This window comes from Lucilia sericata, unplaced genomic scaffold (genome assembly GCF_015586225.1).
Source record: "Lucilia sericata isolate MDLA Ls3-8-SP2 unplaced genomic scaffold, ASM1558622v1 Contig001746F_arrow, whole genome shotgun sequence".
NCBI classification, from domain to species: Eukaryota; Metazoa; Arthropoda; class Insecta; order Diptera; family Calliphoridae; genus Lucilia; species Lucilia sericata.
The window spans coordinates 30,786-56,228 of NW_023995649.1; the positions used below are offsets into that span (position 1 = coordinate 30,786).

The 25,443-nt window shown below is 27.2% G+C and overlaps 1 long non-coding RNA gene across 2 annotated transcripts in view; it reads left to right on the forward strand.

Moving 5' to 3' along the window:
• The window catches only part of LOC119612587, a 58,450-nt gene that overhangs the window by 12,883 nt on the left and 20,124 nt on the right, over positions 1-25,443 (forward strand). The window contains exon 2 of one of the 2 annotated variants that reach the window (XR_005232155.1): positions 3,294-3,561. The exons of the other annotated variant lie outside the window; for it this stretch is intronic. This is a non-coding gene — a long non-coding RNA (uncharacterized LOC119612587). The remainder of the gene's footprint in view (positions 1-3,293; positions 3,562-25,443) is intronic. 2 annotated transcript variants of the gene reach the window in all.

The following is a 25,443-nucleotide window of genomic DNA, read 5'->3' on the forward strand; positions in this document are numbered from 1 at the left end:
TCCTAGTACTTGCTTATATGTATGTCTGGTACATGGTAATGGCATGAATATTAAGAATTTTTTTCATATATTTATATTCCTTAAGAAAACTGTTTACTGTAATGCTAATGACAAATTGAAGGAAATTTTACAGGGATTTTTCAAAATATAAAGGAATTACATGTGCAAAAAAAAACAAAAATTTTTTTATTCATAAAGCCTAAATAAGAAAAAATTAGTAGATGTATGTATGAGAGAACACAAGAAATAATTTTTAAAATAAATTACTTTTAAATTAGAGAACAAAGTCATACCAAAACAAAATAAGAAATATGATAAAGAACGAAGAAAAAATTGCAAAGGCATATAAAATAATGAAATCATGAATCCTGAGGCCACAGCGTATATGATAGTCGAATAATTTTAATTTAAATATTTATAAGCTGTTTATAGTTTTAGGTATGATTAGTATATAATAATAAGTATACTTTTTGGCAATTAATAGACGTTTTCTTAAATGAAATCCAAAGATTAAAAAAAATACTTTTGGGTAAAAAGTTGGTCTTAAAATGCCACAAATATATCGTTATACCTCAGAATTCTCAGCAAAATATAATTGTTTTTACACAATATCTGAAGTACTTATTAAAAACGCTAAAGAGTACTTTTTAGAAAATTACCTCAAAAAGTACCTTTCAACAAAGGTAAAGAACTGAATAGGGTTTTATACAGCCTTAAAAAATGTCCGGAAAAAATTATATTGAACCTTGTAGGTGGTGATTGTTTTAGTTATTAAGTAGTAGTAGGTAGTTAGTGTAGTTAGTTAGTTAGTTAGTTAGTTAGTTAGTAGTTAGTTAGTTAGTTAGTTAGTTAGTAGTTAGTAGTAGTTAGTAGTTAGTTAGTTAGTTAGTAGTTAGTAGTTAGTTAGTTAGTTAGTTAGTTAGTTAGTTAGTTAGTTAGTTAGTTAGTTAGTTAGTTAGTTAGTTAGTTAGTTAGTTAGTTAGTTAGTTAGTTAGTTAGTTTAGTTAGTTAGTTAGTTAGTGTAGTTAGTTAGTTAGTTAGTTAGTTAGTAGTTAGTTAGTTAGTTAGTTAGTTAGTTAGTTAGTTAGTTAGTTAGTTAGTATAGTTAGTTAGTTAGTTAGTTAGTTAGTTAGTAGTTAGTTAGTTAGTTAGTTAGTAGTTAGTTAGTTAGTAGTAGTTAGTTAGTTAGTAGTTAGTAGTTAGTTAGTTAGTTTAGTAGTAGTTAGTTAGTTAGTTAGTTAGTTAGTTAGTTAGTTAGTTTAGTTAGTTAGTTAGTTAGTTAGTTAGTTAGTTAGTTAGTTAGTTAGTAGTTAGTTAGTTAGTTAGTTAGTTAGTTAGTTAGTTAGTTAGTTAGTTAGTTAGTAGTAGTTAGTTAGTTAGTTAGTTAGTTAGTTAGTTAGTTAGTTAGTTAGTTAGTTAGTTAGTTAGTTAGTTAGTTAGTTAGTTAGTTAGTAGTTAGTTAGTTAGTTAGTAGTTAGTTAGTTAGTTAGTTAGTTAGTTAGTTAGTTAGTTAGTTAGTTAGTTAGTTAGTTAGTTAGTTAGTTAGTAGTTAGTTAGTTAGTTAGTTAGTAGTTAGTTAGTTAGTTAGTAGTAGTTAGTTAGTAGTTAGTTAGTTAGTTGTTAGTTAGTAGTTAGTTAGTTAGTTAGTTAGTTAGTTAGTTAGTTAGTTAGTTAGTTAGTTAGTAGTTAGTTAGTTAGTTAGTTAGTAGTAGTTAGTTAGTTAGTTAGTTAGTTAGTTAGTAGTTAGTTAGTTAGTTAGTTAGTTAGTAGTTAGTTAGTTAGTTAGTTAGTTAGTTAGTTAGTTAGTAGTTAGTTAGTTAGTTAGTTAGTTAGTAGTTAGTTAGTTAGTTAGTTAGTTAGTAGTTAGTTAGTAGTTAGTTAGTTAGTTAGTTAGTTAGTTAGTAGTTAGTTAGTTAGTTAGTTAGTTAGTTAGTTAGTTAGTTAGTTAGTTAGTTAGTTAGTTAGTTAGTTAGTAGTTAGTTAGTTAGTTAGTAGTTAGTTAGTTAGTTAGTTAGTTAGTTAGTTAGTTAGTTAGTTTAGTTAGTTAGTTAGTTAGTTAGTTAGTTAGTTAGTTAGTTAGTTAGTTAGTTAGTTAGTTAGTTAGTTAGTTAGTTAGTTAGTTAGTTAGTTAGTAGTTAGTAGTTAGTTAGTTAGTTAGTTAGTAGTTAGTTAGTTAGTTAGTTAGTTAGTTAGTTAGTTAGTTAGTTAGTTAGTTAGTTAGTTAGTTAGTTAGTTAGTTAGTTAGTTAGTTAGTTAGTTAGTTAGTTAGTTAGTTAGTTAGTTAGTTAGTTAGTTAGTTAGTTAGTTAGTTAGTTAGTTAGTTAGTTAGTTAGTTAGTTAGTTAGTTAGTTAGTAGTTAGTTAGTAGTTAGTTAGTTAGTTAGTTAGTTAGTTAGTTAGTTAGTTAGTTAGTTAGTTAGTTAGTTAGTTAGTTAGTTAGTTAGTTAGTTAGTTAGTTAGTTAGTTAGTTAGTTAGTTAGTTAGTTAGTTAGTTAGTTAGTTAGTTAGTAGTTAGTTAGTTAGTTAGTTAGTTAGTTAGTAGTTAGTTAGTTAGTTAGTTAGTTAGTTAGTTAGTTAGTTAGTTAGTTAGTTAGTTAGTTAGTTAGTTAGTTAGTTAGTTAGTTAGTTAGTTAGTTAGTTAGTTAGTAGTTAGTTAGTTAGTTAGTTAGTTAGTTAGTTAGTTAGTTAGTTAGTTAGTTAGTTAGTTAGTTAGTTAGTTAGTTAGTTAGTTAGTTAGTTAGTTAGTTAGTTAGTTAGTTAGTTAGTTAGTTAGTTAGTTAGTTAGTTAGTTAGTTAGTTAGTTAGTTAGTTAGTTAGTTAGTTAGTTAGTTAGTTAGTTAGTTAGTTAGTTAGTTAGTAGTTAGTTAGTTAGTTAGTTAGTTAGTTAGTTAGTTAGTTAGTTAGTTAGTTAGTTAGTTAGTAGTTAGTTAGTTAGTTAGTTAGTTAGTTAGTTAGTTAGTTAGTTAGTTAGTTAGTAGTTAGTTAGTTAGTTAATTGAAAGTAGAATGTATGTTGCATCAAATTCTAAGTAATGTTCCTCATCTTTAGGCCTATTATGCGCTACTTCACCATTGTCTCTGGCGAGAATCGAACCCATATCCTTCGGTCTACATTATAAATGAGCTTAGACTTGTTAGACGCACATCGAAAAAGTACCTTTTATACAAAAAATAAGAAATAACTCAAAATCGTTCAATATTAACAAAATAACAAAAGTACTTTCTAGAACAAGTTAAAAAGTACTTTTTTAGAAAAGTACCAAAAAAGTACTTTTTAAATAATTATCAAATTTAGAAAAAACGAAAGAAATTTCTAAAAACCATGAATGTTTTTCCTACAAAATAGGAAAATTTTGCAAAAATTTTTGGTCACATCAACAACAATTGTTTTAATGAAATTCTCATTTAATGACAGAAAAATCGAAAGTTTAGTTTTAAACAATTTCTATTTTTAACAATTAAAAACAAATGCCTACCAAATATTTTATCTCAAAGCAACATCATTAATACCATTTTATGAAAAACTCCCCCCTCTACAACAACAATTTCATCAGTCTTTATATGTAAGTACCTTTTTGTTTATTTATTTATTTTCATTTTGTCTAAAATCCATTAAAATTTTTATTTAATTGTTAGATATTTTTTTAGAAATAAAAAAAAAAACTTTCATTAAGTTTATTTCTGCAGCATATTTTATTAGCTTGAAATTTTCACATAATTATAAAATCAAAAGCCAAAATACAAGTATTAATGATTTGTTAAGAAGACCAGTCCCTTTTTTTCTTTATTCCCCTTAAATAAAAAAAAAACTAAAAAACTCTTTTTTTTTTGCAGTAAATAAAATAAAAAAATATATGAAATAGACTTAAAACAAAAATTTCTGTTAAACAATTGTCTTGCCAACGCTTTATTTTCCCAACATAAATTTTAACTGGAAATAAAAACGCAAAGAGATGGAAATATGATAATTTTTTTGTTTGCCACTTCTTACTAACTCCACCCTCCCTCGACTTTTTGTTTTCAATCTATTTTAAAGCCCCTTAACAAAACCATGTCTATTTCATTTCTACTTTTTTTCTTTATAAGTTTAAGAAGTGGAAGAAATGAAGAAAAAAATCTAAAAAGATTGTGTAAATAAGTGGTTTATCAAAAAATAAAGATAGGAATTGTAGAAAAAAACACATACAAATGAGAGTAGAAAATCATGTTAGGGAGGAAAAGAACAGAAGTATAAATGTAAAATTGTGAATTGGCTTAAAAGAATTGTCATGAGTTTAAAGGTTTATTTTTACACTCAAAAACAGTTTAAAAACTTTTTATAGTAACGTTTTATAACTCTTACTATTTTTCATAAAGCTACTTAAACGACTAGTCCAGATTAGTCTACAGTCTTTACTAAAGATCAATATATATTCTTGACTATAGATCAGTCTATAGTCATGACTGTAGATCAGTCCAAAGTCTTGACTATAGATCAGTCTATAGTCTTGACTATAGATCAGTCTATAGTCTTGACTAAAGATCAATCTATAGTCTTGACTATAGATCAATCTATAGTCTTGACTATAGATCAACCTATAGTCTTGACTATAGATCAGTTTATAGTCTTGACTAGAGATCAATATATAGTCTTGACTATGGATTAGTCTATAGTCTTGACTATAGATCAGTCTATAGTCTTGACTACAGATCAGTCTATAGTCTTGACTATAGTTCAGTCTATGGTCTTGACTATAGTTCAGTCTATAGTCTTGACTATAGTTCAGTCTATAGTCTTGACTATAGTTCACTCTATTGTCTTGACTATAGTTCACTCTATTGTCTTGACTATAGTTCAGTCTATAGTCTTGCCTTGAGATCGGTCTATAGTCTTGACTATAAATCAGTCTACAGTCTTGACTATACACCAGTCTAAAGTCCTGACTCTAGAACAGTCTAAAGTCATGACTCTAGAACAGTCTATAGTCTTGACTATAGACTTGTCTATGGACTTGACTATAGATTAGTCTATTGTATTGACCATAGATCATTTTATTGTCAGTTTATAGTCTTGACTATAGATCAGTCTATAGTCTTGACTATAGACCAGTCTATAGTTTTGACAATAGATCAGTCTATAGTCTTGACTATAGACCAGTCTATAGTTTTGACTATAGATCAGTCTATAGTCTTGACTATAAATCAGTCTATAGTCTTGAATACAGATCAGTCTATAGTCTTGACAATAGTTCACTCTATTGTCGTGACTATAGTTCACTCTATTGTCTTAACTATAGTTCAGTCTATAGTCTTGCCTTGAGATCGGTCTATAGTCTTGACTATAAATCTGTCTACAGTCTTGACTATACACCAGTCTAAAGTCCTGACTCTAGAACAGTCTATAGTCTTGACTATAGACTTGTCTATGGACTTGACTATAGATTAGTCTATAGTATTGACCATAGATCATTTTATTGTCAGTTTATAGTCTTGAGTATAGATCAGTCTATAAAGACTATAGACCAGTCTATAGTCTTGACTATAGTTCGCTCTATTGTCTTGACTATAGTTCAGTCTATAGTCTTGCCTTGAGATCGGTCTATATTCTTGACTATAAATCAGTCTACAGTCTTGACTATACACCAGTCTAAGGTCCTGACTCTAGAACAGTCTATAGTCTTGACTTTAGACTTGTCTATGGACTTGACTATAGATTAGTCTATAGTATTGACCATAGATCATTTTATTGTCAGTTTATAGTCTTGACTATATACCAGTCTATAGTCTTAGCTATAGACCAGTCTATAGGATAGATCAGTCCAAAGTCTTGACTATAGATCATTCTATAGTCTTGACTGTAGATCAGTCTATAGTGTTGACTATAGATCAGTCTATAGTGTTGACTATAGATCAGTCTATAGTGTTGACTATAGATCAGTCTATAGTGTTGACTATAGATCAGTATATAGTCTTGACTATTGATCAGTCTATAGTCTTGACTATAGATCAGTCTATAGTCTTGACTATAGATCAGTCTGTAGTCTTGACTATAGATCTGTCTATAGTCTTGACTATTGGTTAGTTTATAGTCTTGACTATAGATCAGTCTAAAGTCTTACCTACTGATTCGTCTATAGTCTTTACTATATATCAGTCTATAGTCTTTACTACAGATCAGTCTATATCTTGACTATAGATCAGTTTATATATAATCTTGACTATAGATGTTGTCTGCAGATCAGTCTTGGCTATAGATTAGTTTATAGTTTTGACTGGTGATCACTCTATTTCCTTGACTATCAATCAATCTGTGTTATTTTCTATGGATCGCTTATAGTTTTGATCTAATCTAATCTATTTTTCTAATTTATTTCTAAATTTAAATCTGTTATTCCCTTTGTTATTGTTGTGTGGTCATTTTAAGTGTGTTTGTGTTCTTTCGGTTTTACTCATTTAAACCTAACACATGTCTTCTATTTGTCCTTTTAGTTTACCTTTTTTTTTGGAAAAACTTTTCTGGTAACATTTAATTTTTTGAAAATTGATGTTAGTATGTTTTTGAGGTCGACCCAGTTACGAAAAAACTTTTGTTTAACGATTTTCTTTTGTTATTTGAAAACAAGTAAATAAACTTCTTATTAAGTCTTTTTCTCCTGCAGATCCACCCTCATCTAGCAGGTGTTTGTGGATTATATGTTTCTGTTCTATATATTTTTTGTTTATTTTTTTATCAAATTTATTGTTTATCTTTTATTTTTCTATGAAAACCAATTGAAAATAAGAAAAAAAAGTCCTACTCAAACATAAACATTACACAACAGCCAAAATTTGAAAAAAATAAGACAAAAATTTGAACCTAAAGTTTATCTAATATTTCTTGGTTTATTCTTTTTTGTTAGCATCTTTTTTTCTTGTGGTAGCAATAGTATAAAGTAATTTTTCTTTTCTTAAAAAAAAAAAAAAACTAAAAAAAAAGAAAAACACGAAAATGAAAACTTCTTTTGTTAGAAAATATTGTGTGAATTTCAAATAAACAATACAAAGAGAGAAAGAGAGAAAGAAAAAAACAACAACATTGATTATAATTTTTCATAGAAAATAAAGTTGTTTTTTTTACATTGTTCCCCTATTGTTTCATAGTTTAGCTCATAATTTTTGGTTGTTTAATGCAAAAAAAAATGGTCATTGTGGTTGAGCTTATCTTAAACATTTGAGTTTATCTTTTTGTGAAGGATTTTTTTTAAAGAATTTTGCATAAAATAAGAAAATAATATACAAGTTTTGATCGTTTTATCAAAAAAGTGGACACTTCTTTTAAAGATAATTGAAGAAATTAAGTAATATACATACTAAAACATTGTGTTAAGCTTAATGTGTTGCATAATTTTAGGTATATTTTGTCATAAAAAAGAAGAAAGGGAACATTTTAAGCATTTTATAAAGAATAATGTAGATGCTTTCATTAATTAAATATGTATATCTATAGTATATAACTAGGATGTGTTTATAAATATAATGTGAAGCATACTTTTAGGTGTATAAAAGTAAAATGCCTAATGATTTCTTTAGTTAGGAAAGTTTTAAGTATATTTTGTTGTAAAAATAATTATAAAAACTTTAATTACAATTCTAAAATATAACTAATAGTTAGTTAGTTAGTTAATATAATCTAAGATTTTTAATATTATGTGGAGAAAATTTATTATTATTATAATTTAATGGCTAAAAAAATTGACAAATTTCTAGCAGAGACTTTAACCAAAAAGTGTGGCATACTTTTTGTTGTTATTTAATATAATGAGCGAAATTTGTTGGTAATTTTATTGAAGGTATGACAAATTTCTTTAAAAGAAGTGTAAAAATACGGAAATAGGGTAGAATTCCAAAACATGTCAATAAGTATAATGTTTAGCATACTTTTAGGTGTATTCTGTAATAGCAAATTGACAAAAAGGAAGTTTTTAACATACTTTTAGCTAGATTTTTTGCAAAGAAGATTATATTGGAAAAAGAGACAAATTCTCTAAGCAATTGTTTAAAAAGATGCAGTATTTTAGGCACAGGATTTAATCACAAATTAATGCATTCTTTTGAGAGTATTTTACCAGCGAAAAGTAATAACGGGGAATTTTAACAATTTAATTGAGGAAGGAAATGAAAAATTTAAACAAATGCTTAAAAATAAATCCGAATTCTTAGTTAGTTAGTTAGTTCGCTAGTTAGTTAGTTAGTTAATTAGTTAGTTAGTTAGTTAGTTAGTTAGTTAGTAGTTAGTTAGTTAGTTAGTTAGTTAGTTAGTTAGTTAGTTAGTTAGTTAGTTAGTTAGTTAGTTAGTTAGTTAGTTAGTAGTTAGTTAGTTAGTTAGTTAGTTAGTAGTTAGTTAGTTAGTTAGTTAGTTAGTTAGTTAGTTAGTTAGTTAGTTAGTTAGTTAGTTAGTTAGTTAGTTAGTTAGTTAGTTAGTTAGTTAGTTAGTTAGTTAGTTAGTTAGTTAGTTAGTTAGTTAGTTAGTTAGTTAGTTAGTTAGTTAGTTAGTTAGTTAGTTAGTTAGTTAGTAGTTAGTTAGTTAGTTAGTTAGTTAGTTAGTAGTTAGTTAGTTAGTTAGTTAGTTAGTTAGTTAGTTAGTTAGTTAGTTAGTTAGTTAGTTAGTTAGTTAGTTAGTTAGTTAGTTAGTTAGTTAGTTAGTTAGTTAGTTAGTTAGTTAGTTAGTTAGTTAGTTAGTTAGTTAGTTAGTTAGTTAGTTAGTTAGTTAGTTAGTTAGTTAGTTAGTTAGTTAGTTAGTTAGTTAGTTAGTTAGTTAGTTAGTTAGTTAGTTAGTTAGTTAGTAGTTAGTTAGTTAGTTAGTTAGTTAGTTAGTTAGTTAGTTAGTTAGTTAGTTAGTTAGTAGTTAGTTAGTTAGTTAGTTAGTTAGTTAGTTAGTTAGTTAGTTAGTTAGTTAGTTAGTTAGTTAGTTAGTTAGTTAGTTAGTTAGTTAGTTAGTTAGTTAGTTAGTAGTTAGTTAGTTAGTTAGTTAGTTAGTTAGTTAGTTAGTTAGTTAGTTAGTTAGTTAGTTAGTTAGTTAGTTAGTAGTTAGTTAGTTAGTTAGTTAGTTAGTTAGTTAGTTAGTTAGTTAGTTAGTTAGTTAGTAGTAGTTAGTTAGTTAGTTAGTAGTAGTTAGTTAGTTAGTTAGTTAGTTAGTTAGTTAGTTAGTTAGTTAGTTAGTTAGTTAGTTAGTACATCTAGGCCTTCACTATGCCTATCGCGCTCCCCTGCTAAAGTGTCTCTTGTGTGGCCACTGGTATAACAGGCAAAATAGACAATAACAAGAAGAAAGTTTTAATTATTCGATTAATAGAATAACACAATTCTAAAACATTGCTTTTAACATATTGCATACTTTTAGGAGGAATTTGTAATATTAAAGCACCAGGGGATGTTATTAGAAGTTGTGTAGAGAAAGTGAAACTTTTGTTTAATAATTACATAGAAATCCAGCCAAATTTCAATTTTCAAGCCAATTTTAATTTATTCATTATGCAAAGTATACTTTTAGGTGCAGTGATGCCTTAATCATTATGTAAAGCATACTTTAAGACATATTTTATTACCAACTAAAGCATATAATAAAAAATATATGTGATATTATGAAAATTTCTTTATTTCCACTTAAAAATCCTACAATAATCATCATATAAAGCATAATTTTAAGTTCTAAATATAAAGAAAATCGATTTATATATAAAACAAATTTCAATTGCATATCCCAGTCCTTAAAAGCTGTTACAAAAAAAAATCCATAAAATCTGTCAATTTTCTACAAATTTTTTTTATTAGCAATTAAATAGAAAATGTTACTTGTTATAAACATTAACATTGAAACCTATAGACAAACTTAAGCCTAAAAGTAGGCAAATGCTTCTGTTTCAAATTTTAACATTATATATATAATGCAATAATCATAATGTGTAGCATACTTTTAGTAGGCATAATAAAAGTGAAAATTTTTTATGATTTTTTTGTAAACATAAATTAATGAAAGTAAACGGAAAACGAAAAGTTGTTAGAAACATAAAAAAATGTATAGCAACACCAACATCAAACTTATTTGCCTGTTTAATTTTACAATTACATTTTTATAACGTCAAAGTCGAAAAAATATATATAAAGAACGTAAATATCAGAACACGTTTGTAATAAAATGAAATTTTATGTTTATAACTTTGTTGTTGCTTACACATACATATATGTATGTATGTAGATATAATTTAATATAAATACACGTACGTTTAGATGTAAGTATTCTTGGAAATTTATATATTTACACATTACTTATGGATTACAAATACATAAACACGTATTTGCCACAAAACAAAAGAAGAAAAAACTTTCTACAATACATGTTTAAATATTGTTTTCCAAAGTAAAAGAATAAAAACACACAAATTAAGCGGCTAGTAGCTAAGGAAAGCACTAGGGGAGGGGGAAAGTTCAATATATATAATTTTAAGAAAGAGAATTTTTAGAGGTTGTTGTGTTTTCTTTTGACTTATCTAATAGTTTTGTTGTGTTATCATATATGTCAGTTCAAACGTGTTGGCTTATTTGACATCTACACACTTATATGCCGGCACTTGCCCAATAAATGTATAATAAAAATCTTCAAACTACCTTTTAGCCTAACATCTAAACAAACAATTCCCTCTTTCCTACACTCTAAAACTACATTTACACTTCCTTATATGTATAACTTACGCTTAAGCTCATGCCTGCCTTAAAGTATGCCACAATAATGCGTGACTTTTTAACATATACACACACACACAGATATCCTCAAATAGGTATGTGAGTAGTTGAAAAAGTGCGTAGATAAGAGTATTGTGATGTGATGTTATTTTTTGCCTTATATGACTTTGACAAGTGACAGTCAGACTGTCATCTACTTTGATATAAAATAGTTTATTTGGAAAAAAAACAACCTTAGGGGTTGATTTATCTGATAAACTGTGAGATGAAATAAAACAAAAATTGTGTATAAAAATATAATCAAAAAATTTTATTGGTTTTTCTTACATGTTTCCCTCTCCCTCTCCCCCTCAATTTTAGCAAATTTTTATATGTGAAAGCTGTTAAATTTAAAATTCTTATTGTTTTATAAGCAGACCTAAAAGTATACTTTACTTATTTTCTTTTTTTTTTTTTGTTTTCAAGGAAGGAGGCTGAGTTTTATTAACAAAAATATGACATGACATGTGTGAAGTTCATGGGATTTTTTTTTTTTTTTTGTGAAATTTATATTATTTAGATACCAGGGAATATGTAAAATATTTACTATAGTCTTGTTTAAGTCAAAATATTAAATATTTTTCGATTTCTGGGGAATAAAAGTTAAGTTTTAAGACATTTTTCTTATTGTGGAAAGGAAATTCTTGAGAGTATTTTTAAGAAAATCTTAAGGGATCAATAGAAAAATGTATAAAAATGCTTAAGAGAGTTCAAGAATTTTAAAGTATTATCAAAAAAATATAAAACTAAACACTAGAAATTATGCAAATAAAAGGCAAGGTTGTAAGTAACTTGAAATATTTACCTTTAGGTGTGAGTTAATGAAGTCAAAATTTTGTTCAAAATTATAAAAATTAATTGTTCTGTAGTTAAAGAAGCTTGAGAAATACACCAATTGGGGACAATAATTGAATAAACATGAAGTATAATTCTAGGCGTTTTCTTAAAATATTTCAGATTATCTTTTTGAGGAGGTTTCTTAAGATAACTTTAGATAAAAATAGAAAATTAGGTTGCAATTTTGCTAAAAAGTGAAAAATTTATAAAAAAAAAGTAGAGAATTTGTTGCAATATTATTGAAGTAATGAAACATAAGTCTAAGCTACTCTATTATCTATAATGTGTTGCCTACTTTTAGGTGTATTTTGTAACAGCAGAAAAAATAAGTGAACATATATAAAATGGCATTCATATATATAATAAATTCTTTAACTAATCATGTAGAAATAAAGTATACTTCTAGGCTACTGCTTTAAACATAATGTGTAGCATAGTTTTAGGGGTTTTTGGTAGATTTTAAACATTTTATTGAAGAAAAGAGACAATTTCTTTAAGTAATTAAGCAAAGTTAGGCAGAATTTTCGGTTAGTCGTTTTGTAGTAAGAGACGTTTTCTAAACACTTTATAGTAAAAATACTCTATTATAAATCAAAAATTAAGAACGAAGCCAGTTTTTTGCCTAAAACATTACTTTTAACATACTTTTTGGTGTGTGTGACTTTAATCATTATGTAAAGCCTACTTTTGGGTTGGTCTCTTTTGTTGTAAAACAAGTTTTCAATACATATTGCTGTAAAAATACTCTAGTTGTGGAAAAAGGTTATTTTTAAATGAAGCATTATTCTAAGCTATTGCTTTAAATTTAAACTGTAGCATACTTTTAGCTGCATTTTATGAAAGCGATAAAGAAAAGCATAATTTCTAACATTTTATGGTTAGAAAAAAGATAATTTCTTTAAGTAGTTAAAGAAAATTTATGCAGAATTGTAAGCAGTAAATTTTGGCAAAACGTGAAGCATACTTTTCGTTGTACTTTACAGCAACAAAGTAATAAGATACATTTTTAATAATTTTATTAGGTAAATGACCATTTTTTTTCTAAACAAATATTTCAGAATAAAGCAAACGTCTAGGACATGAGATAAAATATAATGTGTTGCATACTTTAAGGTATATTTTGAAAACAAAAAGTAGAATAGTGATAATTTTGAATATTTTCTTAAATAAATTAACTCTTTCTTTAAATAATTATATAGAAATAGTGTTTACTTTTAGGCTTTTGATTTAAACATAATCTGCAGCATACTTCCAGGTGGTTAAATAACTTTTTACTAAGAAAATAGACAATTTATTTTAGAATTTTTATAAAAATTAAGACGAATTTAAGACGATGTCTTCAACCATAAATCGTAGCCTACTTTTGGGCGTATATTTTTTAAAGAAAAGTATTAAGAAAAGTTTTTATTAATTTTAATGGACATTTTCTTTAAACAAATATATGCAAATTAACCACAATTACAGATAAGGCGGTCAAATATCATGTGTAGCATATTTTTAGGTGTATTTTTAGTTTAGAAATGTAATAAAAGATATACTTTGCTTAAAAAATTACAATTTCTCTAAACGATTGTGTAAAAGAAAAGAAAGATTTTAGGCTAAAAATTTCATAATATTGTGAAGCCTACTTTTGGGTATATAGCATGTTTTTCATTATATTACAACTGAACTTCTTTACTTATATAACAAATTTTATTAGAGACACAATAAAATTCTCATTCTCTTTTATTACTGGGTTTCTAAATGTTTTTTTTATTGCTTTTCATAAAGATCATCTACAAATCGCCATAATTTCTCTAAAGGAGCCTCCCTAAAGTATGCAACATTAATTACAAAATATTAACAACATAAAACCTACACTCTTGCCTTTATTTTCATAACTGTGTTTATTCAGTTTATTGTTTGTTTATTTATTATTTTTTTTCATTCACTCTCTTTCTCTCTCCCCGCTCCCCTTACTGTCATTTAAAATAAATTTCATCATAAATATTGTATTGTTTGCTTTTAATAATTTATTAATAATAAGTATTCATTTTTTATTATTATAAATATTACTTATTGTTGTTCTTACTCTCTACCATTACCCTCTTCGTATTGTTTATTATGCATAAATTTATTTTTAATATTTATAAATTTTTAATATTGTATTATTATTTTGATACTCTATGCAGACACACAAACACATACAAAGAGAAAAAAGTGTCAATGTATTATAAATAAATATGTTTTCATAATATATGTATGTGTTTTTTTGCTTTGTTTTGCGACAAAAGTGTTTAAATCAATATAGATTATATCGCAATTTAATATTGTTATCGTTTAAAAAAAAATCACGTAAATTTTATATGTATAAAAGTGTTTGAGTGAATGAGCATAAATTATAGTCTAGTTATAGAGATGAGAGTAATAATCAAAGAGATTAAATTGGTGGTTTGAACATTTTTGTTTAATAATTTATAGCATAATTTTGGGTTTGTTATACATACAATAGAAATGGATGGGCTATTATTAAACTTAGCTATAAATTAAACAATTGTTAAGGGATTTGCTTTAAAAAAAACAATTTATTTTAAAAGTTAATAAAACAAACTAGAACAAAACACTAATTGACCAAGTTTAATTCTTGACTTGGTTTATAAATGTGGACTCTATTAACAAACATTTACTAAATTTAATTTAAAAAAGAAAACTACAGATTTTATTTTCTTTTACTCTGATTTCATTTAGTTATTTTATAAATAAAAGTTTGCCTACTTTTAGGCTCTTTTAGCTAAAGCTTAATATTTCATTTCTTTTTAGCATATTCAACGCTAAAAGCAACTTGTTTTTTTTTTCATTTATATATCTATATATTAAATTAAAGAAACCCCTTGATGTTAAGTAAAAATTCTTGGGAATATAATATTGTTGGGGCCTCGCTAAAGCCAAAGAGGAACGAACTAAGGGACGAACAACGGAGGAGCTCACTAACCAACATAAAGTATGGCACACTTGTGTGAGTGTACATCATGATGAATGTGACATTTTTATGGGTTTGTGTTTTACCCCAGCTCAAAAACCCAACACAATAACTGAACAAAGAGTAGAGAAGAAAAAACAACAAAAGCAGTAAAAATATATACAAAAGAAAAGTTTTTATTAAGTACAAATACATGCATAAAAATGAAATTAAACAGTGGAAGTTAAAATCGTCTCAGTAAAAAATTCAATTCAAATTAATAGCATATTTTGCTCCTTTCAAATGGCGCCTAAAAGTAGGCAACACTTTTTTCTTTTCAAAATTATTGCCTTTTTAACAAATTTTAAGATATGTATGAAGTTAAAAGATTATTTAACCGTTTATTTAGCTGTTTCCAAGCTAAGCCTAAAAGTAGGCAACACTTTTTGTATATCAAAAATACATGCATAAAAATGAAATTAACAGTGGAAGTTAAAATCATCTTACATAAAAAACTAAAAAATTTTAAATTCTTAGAAGTTTAGCCTAAAAAATTAAGTTTTAAATCAATTAAATAGTATATTTTACTTATATAAAATGGCGCCTAAAAGTAGGCAACACTTTTTTCTTTTCAAAATTATTGCCTTTTTAACACATTTTATGTTATGTATTAAGTTAAAAGACTATTTAAACGTTTATTTAGCTGTTTTTAAGGCTAAGCATAAAAGTAGGCAACACTATTTGTATATGAAAAATATTACTTTTTAATATATTTTAAAACGCTTATTAAAACTCTTTATTGGTTCTTAACTGTAAAGGGATTTATTTATAAAAATTAATTTATGTTTTTCTCATTAAAAACTTAACTAGTTTTTGATATTTTAAAGTTTAGATCCATTTTAATAGTTTATATCTTATTAAAATTTCCACCTATAAGTAGGCACTATTTATTGATTTTTGAAAATATTATCTTTAACTAATTGTATGATTTTTTTTATAACTTTGATTAATTTTTAACTATAAAATAATGTACTAGTAAAACTTAAGTTGCCCCTAAAATTATGCAACATTTCTTTCCAGAGAAAAAATTTATGTTTTTGTCATTAGAAACTATGAAAATTTGTATATCTTCTTTCCAAAATGAAGTTAAATAGTTTATTTTGCTAAAATTTATAAGTTGCCCCTAAAAGCATGCAATATTTCTTAGAATTGAGAAAAGGTATTTTTACTCTTAACTATGTATCGTTTCACTTTTTGAAAAAAATATTTAAATTTATAATAAAATTATGCACTAGCATTAGAATAGTAATTTAAGTGTCTCGCCTAAAAGTATGCAACAGTTTTTAAATTTCAAAAATACTGTCTTATTAAAAACTTTAAGCAATATTTCACTCCTAGGTTATACTTTTAAAGATAAAGAAATTTCATATAACTTTTATAATAAAGCTGTACCCAAAAGTAGGCAAAATTTTTAAAGCCAAAATGAAAGTTTACTCGCATTGGTAGGCAATACTTTATCTATAATTACTGTTACTTTAAACATGAGAAGCAATCTTGAAGCAATGGCTTACTATAAGTGATAAATATATTAAGTTTTTTTAGAAAAAATATTTTAATTGATCCTAAAAGTAGGCAATATTCTTTTAAAATAGATTAATACAGCTTTCACCCATAATTGTGTGATTGTTTCGGGTATTCTAAGCTTTCTCATTAAAATGAAAAATACGTTTCTTAATTGAGCTCGCTTTATGGAATATTTTGTTAAAGCATTTACATCTAAAAGTATGCTACATTATTTAAAATTAGGGAAGTAAAGATATTTTTCATATATTAAGCCTGGATTTAAAATATTTTCACTATTTCTTTATAAATACTTTCAATTATTCACTTCACAATTTCTACTGCCTACTTTTAGGCGACTAATTTCTCCACATTTGTTTTCCACTGTTTTCATTTATATTTCTTTACATTTAAATGTTGATTTCACCTTGGTTACACGTACAAACACACATACACACATATAAACACAAATTAATAAATATAAATATTTCTTTAGCAAAAAGCCGAGCACCACTCACTTAGACAAACAAGCAAACAAATATACTTATTTACACATACACAATAATAACATTAATAATTTCTCTCTTTGTTGTATGTGTATAATAAATACAAATACACAAAAAGTGGTCACAACAATACAACATTATATAGAGTTATACTGGCGAGGAGGTCACCTAGGTAAAATTACGAGAGGAAAAAAAAACTTGGCTTTTGCAAATGAAAACAAATAAAAGAAAAACTACTAAAGAAACATTATAAATAAATAATTTACAAAGAAGCTGTACCATACATACTATATATAATAACAATTATAGCAACGTTTAGAGAGAGAAAGTCTTTACTATTTATGACCAACCAAAGAAAATTATAAATTTTTTTATATTATAAATGAAAATATGCTTAAACTCAGCGTTACGGATTTTTTTGTACCATTATTTGCCCATTTATTTAGTAAACTGTGGAGTTTTAAGTATGGCAAATATAATTTTTTGTTCCCTCATTGTTTTTGTTTTGTAGTGCTTAGTTAATTGCCATAAATAAAGTAATAAATTTATGTTTAAATATGTTTAATGAGCTCAAATGGCAAAACAAATTAACAATGTTTAACATAAATTTTAAACGAAAGCAGTAGAGAAGTAAAGGAAATCGTTGGTCTTTAAGGAGTTCTTTAAAACAAAAAATATGAAGCCTACATTGAGGCGGTATTTTTTGTAAATACTGTTTAACTCTATTTTAGTTCTAGTTCAATTCTAATTCTGTTCTAATCTGGTTCTAGTTGAGTTCTAGTTCAGTTCTTGTTCAGTTCTAGTTCAGTTCTAGTTCAGTTATAGTTCAGTTCTTGTTCAGTTCTAGTTCAGTTCTAGTTCAGTTCTAGTTCAGTTCTAGTTCAGTTCTAGTTCAGTTCTAGTTCAGTTCTAGTTCAGTTCTAGTTCAGTTCTAGTTCAGTTCTAGTTCAGTTCTAGTTCAGTTCTAGTTCAGTTCTAGTTCAGTTCTAGTTCAGTTCTAGTTCAGTTCTAGTTCAGTTCTAGTCAGTTCTAGTTCTAGTTCAGTTCTAGTTCAGTTCTAGTTCAGTTCTAGTTCAGTTCTAGTTCAGTTCTAGTTCAGTTCTAGTTCAGTTCTAGTTCAGTTCTAGTTCAGTTCTAGTTCAGTTCTAGTTCAGTTCTAGTTCAGTTCTAGTTCAGTTCTAGTTCAGTTCTAGTTCAGTTTCTAGTTCAGTTCTTAGTTCAGTTCAGTTCAGTTCTAGTTCAGTTCTAGTTCAGTTCTAGTTCAGTTCTAGTTCAGTTCTAGTCAGTTCTAGTTCAGTTCTAGTTCAGTTCTAGTTCAGTTCTAGTCAGTTCTAGTTCAGTTCTAGTTCAGTTCTAGTTCAGTCTGTTCAGTAGTTCAGTTCTAGTTCAGTTCTAGTTTCAGTTCTAGTTCAGGTCTGTTTCTAGTTCAAGTTCTAGTTCAGTTCTAGTTCAGTTCTAGTTCAGTTCTAGTTCAGTTCTAGTTCAGTTCTCGTTCATTCCTAGTTCAGTTCTAGTTCAGTTCTAGTTCATTCTAGTTTAGTTTCTAGTTCAGTTCTAGTTCAGTTCTAGTTCAGTTCTAGTTCCAGTTCTAGTTCAGTGTCTAGTAGGTTCTAGTTCAGTTCTAGTTCGTTCTAGTTCAGTTCTAGTTCAGTTCTAGTTCAGTTCTAGTTTCAGTTCTTCTAGTTCAGTTCTAGTTCAGTTCTAGTTCAGTTCTAGTTCAGTTCTAGTTTCAGTTCTAGTTCAGTTCTAGTTCAGTTCTAGTTCAGTTCTAGTTCAGTTCTAGTTCAGTTAGTTCAGTACTTTTATTAAGTAATTTTGAATTAAATTGTTTAACAAGATTTTAATCTAAATCTATTCTGTATAATCAACTACTAGTTTTGTGTGCCTATTTTTAACTTACGCCTTGTAGTTATGCTCTTTTTAATAAATATCAATATATTGATCAAAATAGCAATTTCAGAAATTCAAACAAATAAAACTTACATTACTTTAACTTAAAGCGTTATTAATGTAATTTTTATATATTTATTTATAAACATGAATGTCTATAAATAATATGCTGCAAAAAATTTACATAAAATATATAAATTATAAATTGTCATATATAAATGGTTGGCAGTAAAAAATGTAATAAATATCAACACTTCATTTAAGACAATAAATAATATTTTTGTGTGAATGAAACAAAAAATTGTTTCAGCAAATATTTTAATAAAACCAGCATTAATCAAACAAATGAATATGTTTTCAATACATATAAATAATTTCGAAATATGTGAACGAACACGTTTGGTTAAATATTAAAATCACTACATACTTTTAGGCTTAATAACAAAAAAACAGTAATCAGACTGCTATTTCTTGCTATCAATCTAAGTTAAACAAAATTCTAGGAAATATATATATTTATAGTGAAAGAATATGTGGAATGATTTTTATTATAACCTTAGGTTATTTATAAATTGTTACAGGCTTTTTCCTAAAAGTATGTGTTGTTGTAGATTTTTAATATTAAATACTAGCATTTATATATACATACATACATAGAAAGATATATCCTTACATCTTAGTATTAACACCTAAAAATATATACTTGTTTATAAGCAACAAAAACTTTGCCAAAATAAAACAAATACTTAAACATACATATGTAATTTACTGCGGAACATACATATACCAACACATGACCAGGACTAAAATCCTGTTATTGTTTTTGGCAAAAAAGGGGGAAAAGTAGAGAACAAAATAAATATTTATAAAAGACATTATTAAAGTTATACGTATATTAAGAGTAAGGGTATAAAAATAAGTATATAACAAACACAAAAAGTATAGCAGACTTTAAGGGCTTTAAAGTTTTTTCTCAGATTTTTTGCAAATAAAACCCTAACACACTTTTTGATTCTCACCCCCGAAAAAAGTACTTAGACAAACAATAACAAAAACAGCAAGTAAAACTTTTTAAATTTCCTAACAAACAACAAATTTTGTTTTTTCCAACTTAGTAGTCAATGGTGAATAAATTTTCTCAGGTATACTTTAAGGCAGGTTGTGTTTTTTTAGTATTTCTATAAAGGTAACAGTTGTTGGCAGCTCACAGCTTTATCTATATATTTGCTATAACAGACTTACTTAAATCAACATAGATATAACGGAACATATTTTATGTTTTCACAATATTAAAGTCTACTTTTGGTTGCAAGCAAATTTAAATTGTTAAATTTAAATTTGTTATTTACGCCAAAAATGATATATTAGTCCAATTCTATTCTGTTCTAGTTTTGTTCTACTTCTGTTCTAGTTCTGTTTTAATTCTGTTCTAGTTCTGTTCAAGTTCTGTTCTAGTTCAGTTCAAGTTCTGTTCTAGTTTCTGTTCTAGTTCTGTTCAAGTTCTGTTCAAGTTCTGTTCTAGTTCTGTTCTAGTTCTGTTCTAGTTCTGTTCTAGTTCTGTTCTAGTTCTGTTCTAGTTCTGTTCTAGTTCTAGTTCTGTTCTAGTTCTGTTCCAGTTCTAGTTCCATTTCTGTTCTAGTTCTGTTCTAGTTCTATTCTAGTTCTGTTCTAGTTCTGTAGTTCTGTTCTAGTTCTGTTCTAGTTCTGTTCTAGTTCTGTTCTAGTTCTGTTCTTGTTCTGTTCTAGTTCTGTTCTAGTTCTGTTCTAGTTCTGTTCTAGTTCTGTTCTAGATCTGTTCTAGTTCTAGTTCTGTTCTAGTTCTGTTCCAGTTCTGTTCTAGTTCTGTTCTAGTTCTGTTCTTTTGCTATTCTAGTTCTGTTCTATTTAATTCCAACTTTTAGACTTCGGTGAATAAGAAATTTTAAAAATCTGTTTATATTTTTAAAGCCTACTTTTAGGATTATCCTACAATACCATTTTAAAGCCCCACCTTTATGTTTGACTTATAAAAATCCTTCTAAAAGCCATTTCAATACTTCAATTTATATTACTTCTTAAAATCTGCTAAACAACTTATATAAAATTTATGTTCTTTTCATTTTAAATCTCATAATTTTAATTTATTTCCTTTCTTATCTCATAAACGTGTTAGAAAATTTCTTTATTTGCATGTATATCCTTTTTTTTCGAAAACACGAATATAATATTTATTTCTTTTTAAGGCTTGCGTTTAACTCTTAATATGTATTTTTAAGTGATAAATTTTCAAATGTAGATTTTACATTTTATTGCTTGAAAAGAAAAAAACTGACCCTTTACTTGCCAAGTATTTTGTTATAGATTTCGTTTTTGTAATTTAATCAAAATTTATGACTAACTAACCTAAGTCACACAAAGTATGTTTGACCAGGATTTTAATCAGAATTTTTTATACATTTTTTTAACTTCCTTTTTAGATATTTCGTTTGTCTTAAAATTATTCATAAACCTTTATAAAGAAATATAGAAATTCTTAATAACTAAGGATAGGGAGAACACTGCTCAAGGAAATTCGTGGCATGAGAGGATAATAAACAAACAAAGTTTTAGAAAAATGAGTTTCCTAAGATCTAATTGCGTTCTAGTTCTTTTTGTTCGTTTCTAGTTCTGTTCTAGTTCTGTTCTAGTTCTGTTCTAGTTCTGTTCTAGTTCTGTTCTAGTTCTGTTCTAGTTCTGTTCTAGTTCTGTTCTAGTTCTGTTCTAGTTCTGTTCTAGTTCTGTTCTAGATCTGTTCTAGTTCTGTTCTAGTTCTGTTCTAGTTCTGTTCTAGTTCTGTTCTAGTTCTGTTCTAGTTCTGTTCTAGTTCTGTTCTAGTTCTGTTCTAGTTCTGTTTCTAGTTCTGTTCTAGTTCTGTTCTAGTTCTGTTCTAGTTCTGTTCTAGTTCTGTTCTAGTTCTGTTCTAGTTCTGTTCTAGTTCTGTTCTAGTTCTGTTCTAGTTCTGTTCTAGTTCTGTTCTAGTTCTGTTCTAGTTCTGTTCTAGTTCTGTTCTAGTTCTGTTCTAGTTCTGTTCTAGTTCTGTTCTAGTTCTGTTCTAGTTCTGTTCTAGTTCTGTTCTAGTTCTGTTCTAGTTCTGTTCTAGTTCTGTTCTAGTTTCTAGTTCTGTTCTAGTTCTGTTCTAGTTCTGTTCTAGTTCTGTTCTAGTTCTGTTCTAGTTCTGTTCTAGTTCTGTTCTAGTTCTGTTCTAGTTCTGTTCTAGTTCTGTTCTAGTTCTGTTCTAGTTCTGTTCTAGTTCTGTTCTAGTTCTGTTCTAGTTCTGTTCTAGTTCTGTTCTAGTTCTGTTCTAGTTCTGTTCTAGTTCTGTTCGTTTATGTTCTAGTTCTGTTCTAGTTCTGTTCTGTTCTGTTCTGTTCTGTTGTTCTAGTTCTGTTCTAGTTCTGTTTTCTAGTTCTGTTCTAGTTCTGTTCTAGTTCTGTTCTAGTTCTGTTCTAGTTCTGTTCTAGTTCTGTTCTAGTTCTGTTCTAGTTCTGTTCTAGTTCTGTTCTAGTTCTGTTCTAGTTCTGTTCTAGTTCTGTGTCTAGTTCTGTTCTAGTTCTGTTCTAGTTAGTTCTGTTTCTAGTTCTGTTCTAGTTCTGTTCTAGTTCTGTTCTAGTTTCTGTTCTAGTTCTGTTCTAGTTCTGTTTAGTTCTGTTCTAGTTCTGTTCTAGTTCTGTTCTAGTTCTGTTTGTTCTAGTTTGTTCTAGTTCTTTCTAGTTCTGTTCTAGTTCTGTTCTAGTTTTCTTTTTTTCTAGTTCTGTTCTGTTCCGTTCTAGTTCTGTTCTAGTTCTGTTCTAGTTCTGTTCTAGTTCTGTTCTAGTTCTGTTCTAGTTCTGTTCTAGTTCTGTTCTAGTTCTGTTCTAGTTCTGTTCTAGTTCTGTTCTATTCTAGTTCTGTTCTAGTTCTGTTCTAGTTATGTTCTAGTTCTGTTCTAGTTCTGTTCTAGTTCTGTTCTAGTTCTGTTCTAGTTCTGTTCTAGTTCTGTTCTAGTTCTGTTCTAGTACTGTTCTAGTTCTGTTCTAGTTCTGTTTTTACTTCTGTTCTAGTTGTGTACTTGTTCTATTCTTTACCTTTACCTTAGACTATAGCTAAAGTTAGAACAAATACCCCAGCACTGCAGGGCCTTAAATAAATATTCCTTTGTTCCCCAAAGCCTGAGTGTATACTACAGATATGTGTATTATATAGTACGTACATATTTATACTTTTTTTTATTATATAAAAGGTTACATTTTATGTGGTCATTTTATTTATTCGTGTCATAAAAACAAACTAAATATTTGCATAATTTTAGGCGAGTTAGAAAATATAATGTATATACTAAATATAAACGAGAATTTCCCTAAGAATATAAGAGGATTGTTAAGAGGATTTTCTTTTTTATACTTTGCTTTTATTTATTATATAAACGATGTATGTAGGATATGAAAAAATATATGAAAAATGTAAATGAAATTTACATGATTTGTGGCAGTTTGTTTAAGACTTTATTTAAAAACAAAGTCACACAAAATTATTTATAAAACAAAGGTGATTTTAGAATTGTAAAAGAGGTGAAGTAATAATAAAACTATGAAACGTTTAAATTATATGTCTAATTACTTAAGAATTTTTATTAGAATGACCTGCGAAATTATTTTGAAAAGATATTGAATTTTACTGGGAAAAGTAGTTAACTGAAATTTGTTAAATTTCATTTTCAATATTATTAGTTGTATTTTAAGAATAGGTATCAATATAACAATGTAATAATAGCCAATAATTAATAACATTTGCCCTAGAGTATGCTAAATTGTCAAACTATTCAAGTGTGTACTTAAATTTTCTCTTTAGTAATTTAACTTTGTTTAAATATTAAAAAAAACCTTGAAATTTAAACAATTATTTATTATTAAAATTTCTGTTTATATCAAAAAATGTAAATAACTACTTCAAAAACTATAATTTGTTTATGTTACAAAACAATTTCTGTTTACTACTTTTCTATTAGTTTTAAATTTCTAGATTACTTTGAAAAAAAAAAAATCGATTTAATATTTTTGTAACATAATTAAAAACACTTTACAAACATATATTTCAAGTACCTTAAAGTATCTAAACCTTTTACAAAACTTTATTAATAATCATAATATTTTTTCAATTTAAACAAAAAATTCATATTTATTGAATATATTTTTTTCTCAATCGAGCACCTAAAAGTATACTTCACCTCAATTTTTTAACCTAAATTTTTTTTATTCAATCAAACTGATATTTTTAATTAAAATATATGTACATATGTATGTGTGCGTATTTTTTTAGGAATTTAATAAATTATTGTTGCAAACATTTTTTCTGGGAAAATTTATTTAAATTTAAAATAATATACTAAGTTTAAGCTAAATAGAATTTAGTTTTTAAATTAAAAAACAGTACTGGCAATTCGATGAAAATTTATTTTAATTAAAACAATTATTATGAACTCTACAAAAAAATAAAAAACATTTTTTCTAAAAGGAAATATAAAATATATATTACTAAACATAAAAACTTTTAATAAAAATTTCCAATGAAAATATTTGTATCAGTTCGGATCTATTTCAGTAGCAGTTCAGTTCTAGTTCAGTTCTAGTTCAGTTCTAGTTCAGTTCTAGTTCAGTTCTAGTTCTGTTCTAGTTCTGTTCTAGTTCTGTTCTAGTTCTGTTCTAGTTCTAGTTCTGTTCTAGTTATGTTCTAGTTCTGTTCTAGTTCTGTTCTAGTTCTGTTCTAGTTCTGTTCTAGTTCTGTTCTAAGTTCTGTTCTAGTTCTGTTCTAGTTCTGTTCTAGTTCTGTTCTAGTTCTGTTCTAGTTCTGTTCTAGTTCTGTTCTAGTTCTGTTCTAGTTCTGTTAGTTCTGTTTAGTTCTGTTCTAGTTCTGTTCTAGTTCTGTTCTAGTTCTGTTCTAGTTCTGTTCTAGTTCTGTTCTAGTTCTGTTCTACTTCTGTTCTAGTTCTGTTCTAGTTCTGTTCTAGTTCTGTTCTAGTTCTGTTCTAGTTCTGTTCTAGTTCTGTTCTAGTTCTGTTCTAGTTCTGTTTTAGTTCTGTTCTAGTTCTGTTCTAGTTCTGTTCTAGTTCTGTTCTAGTTTCTGTTCTAGTTCTGTTCTAGTTCTGTTCTAGTTCTGTTCTAGTTCTGTTCTAGTTCTGATCTAGTTCTATTCTAGTTCTGTTCTAGTTCTGTTCTAGTTCTGTTCTAGTTCTGTTCTAGTTCTGTTCTAGTTCTGTTCTAGTTCTGTTCTAGTTCTGTTCTAGTTTGTTCTAGTTCTTTTCTAGTTCTGTTCTAGTTCTGTTCTGTTCTAGTTCTGTTCTAGTTTCTGTTCTAGTTCTGTTCTAGTTCGTTCTAGTTCTAGTTCTGTTCTGGTTCTGTTTTAGTTAAGTTTTGTTCTAGTGCTGTTCTAGTTCTGTTCTAGTTCTGTTCTAGTTCTGTTCTAAGTTCTGTTCTAGTTCTGTTCTACGTTCTTGATTTCTAGTTCGGTTCTAGTTCTGTTCTAGTTCTGGTTCTAGTTCTGTTCTAGTTTCTGGTTCTTTCTAGTTCTGTTCTAGATCGGTTCTAAGTTCTGTTCTAGATCTGTTCTAGTTCTGTTCTAGTTTCTGATTTTCCTATAGTTCTGTTCTAGTTCTGTTCTAGTTCTGTGCTAGTTCTTGTTCTATTCTGTTCTAAGTTTTCGGTCTAGTTCTGTTCTAGTTCTTAGAGTTCTGTTCTAGTTCTGTTCTAGTTGTGCTGTTCTAGTTCTGTTCGTATTCTAGTTCTGTTCTAGTTCTGTTCTATGTTCTAGTTCTGTTCGAGTTCTGTCTAGTTTCTAGTTCTGTTCTAGTTCTGTTCTAGTTCTGTTCTAGTTCCTGTTCTAGTGTCTGTTTCTAGTTCTAGGCTGGTCTAGTTTCTAATTCGTTCTAGTTCTGCTGTTCTAGTTCGGTTCTAGTTCTGTTCTAGTTCTGGTTCTAGTTTCTGCTG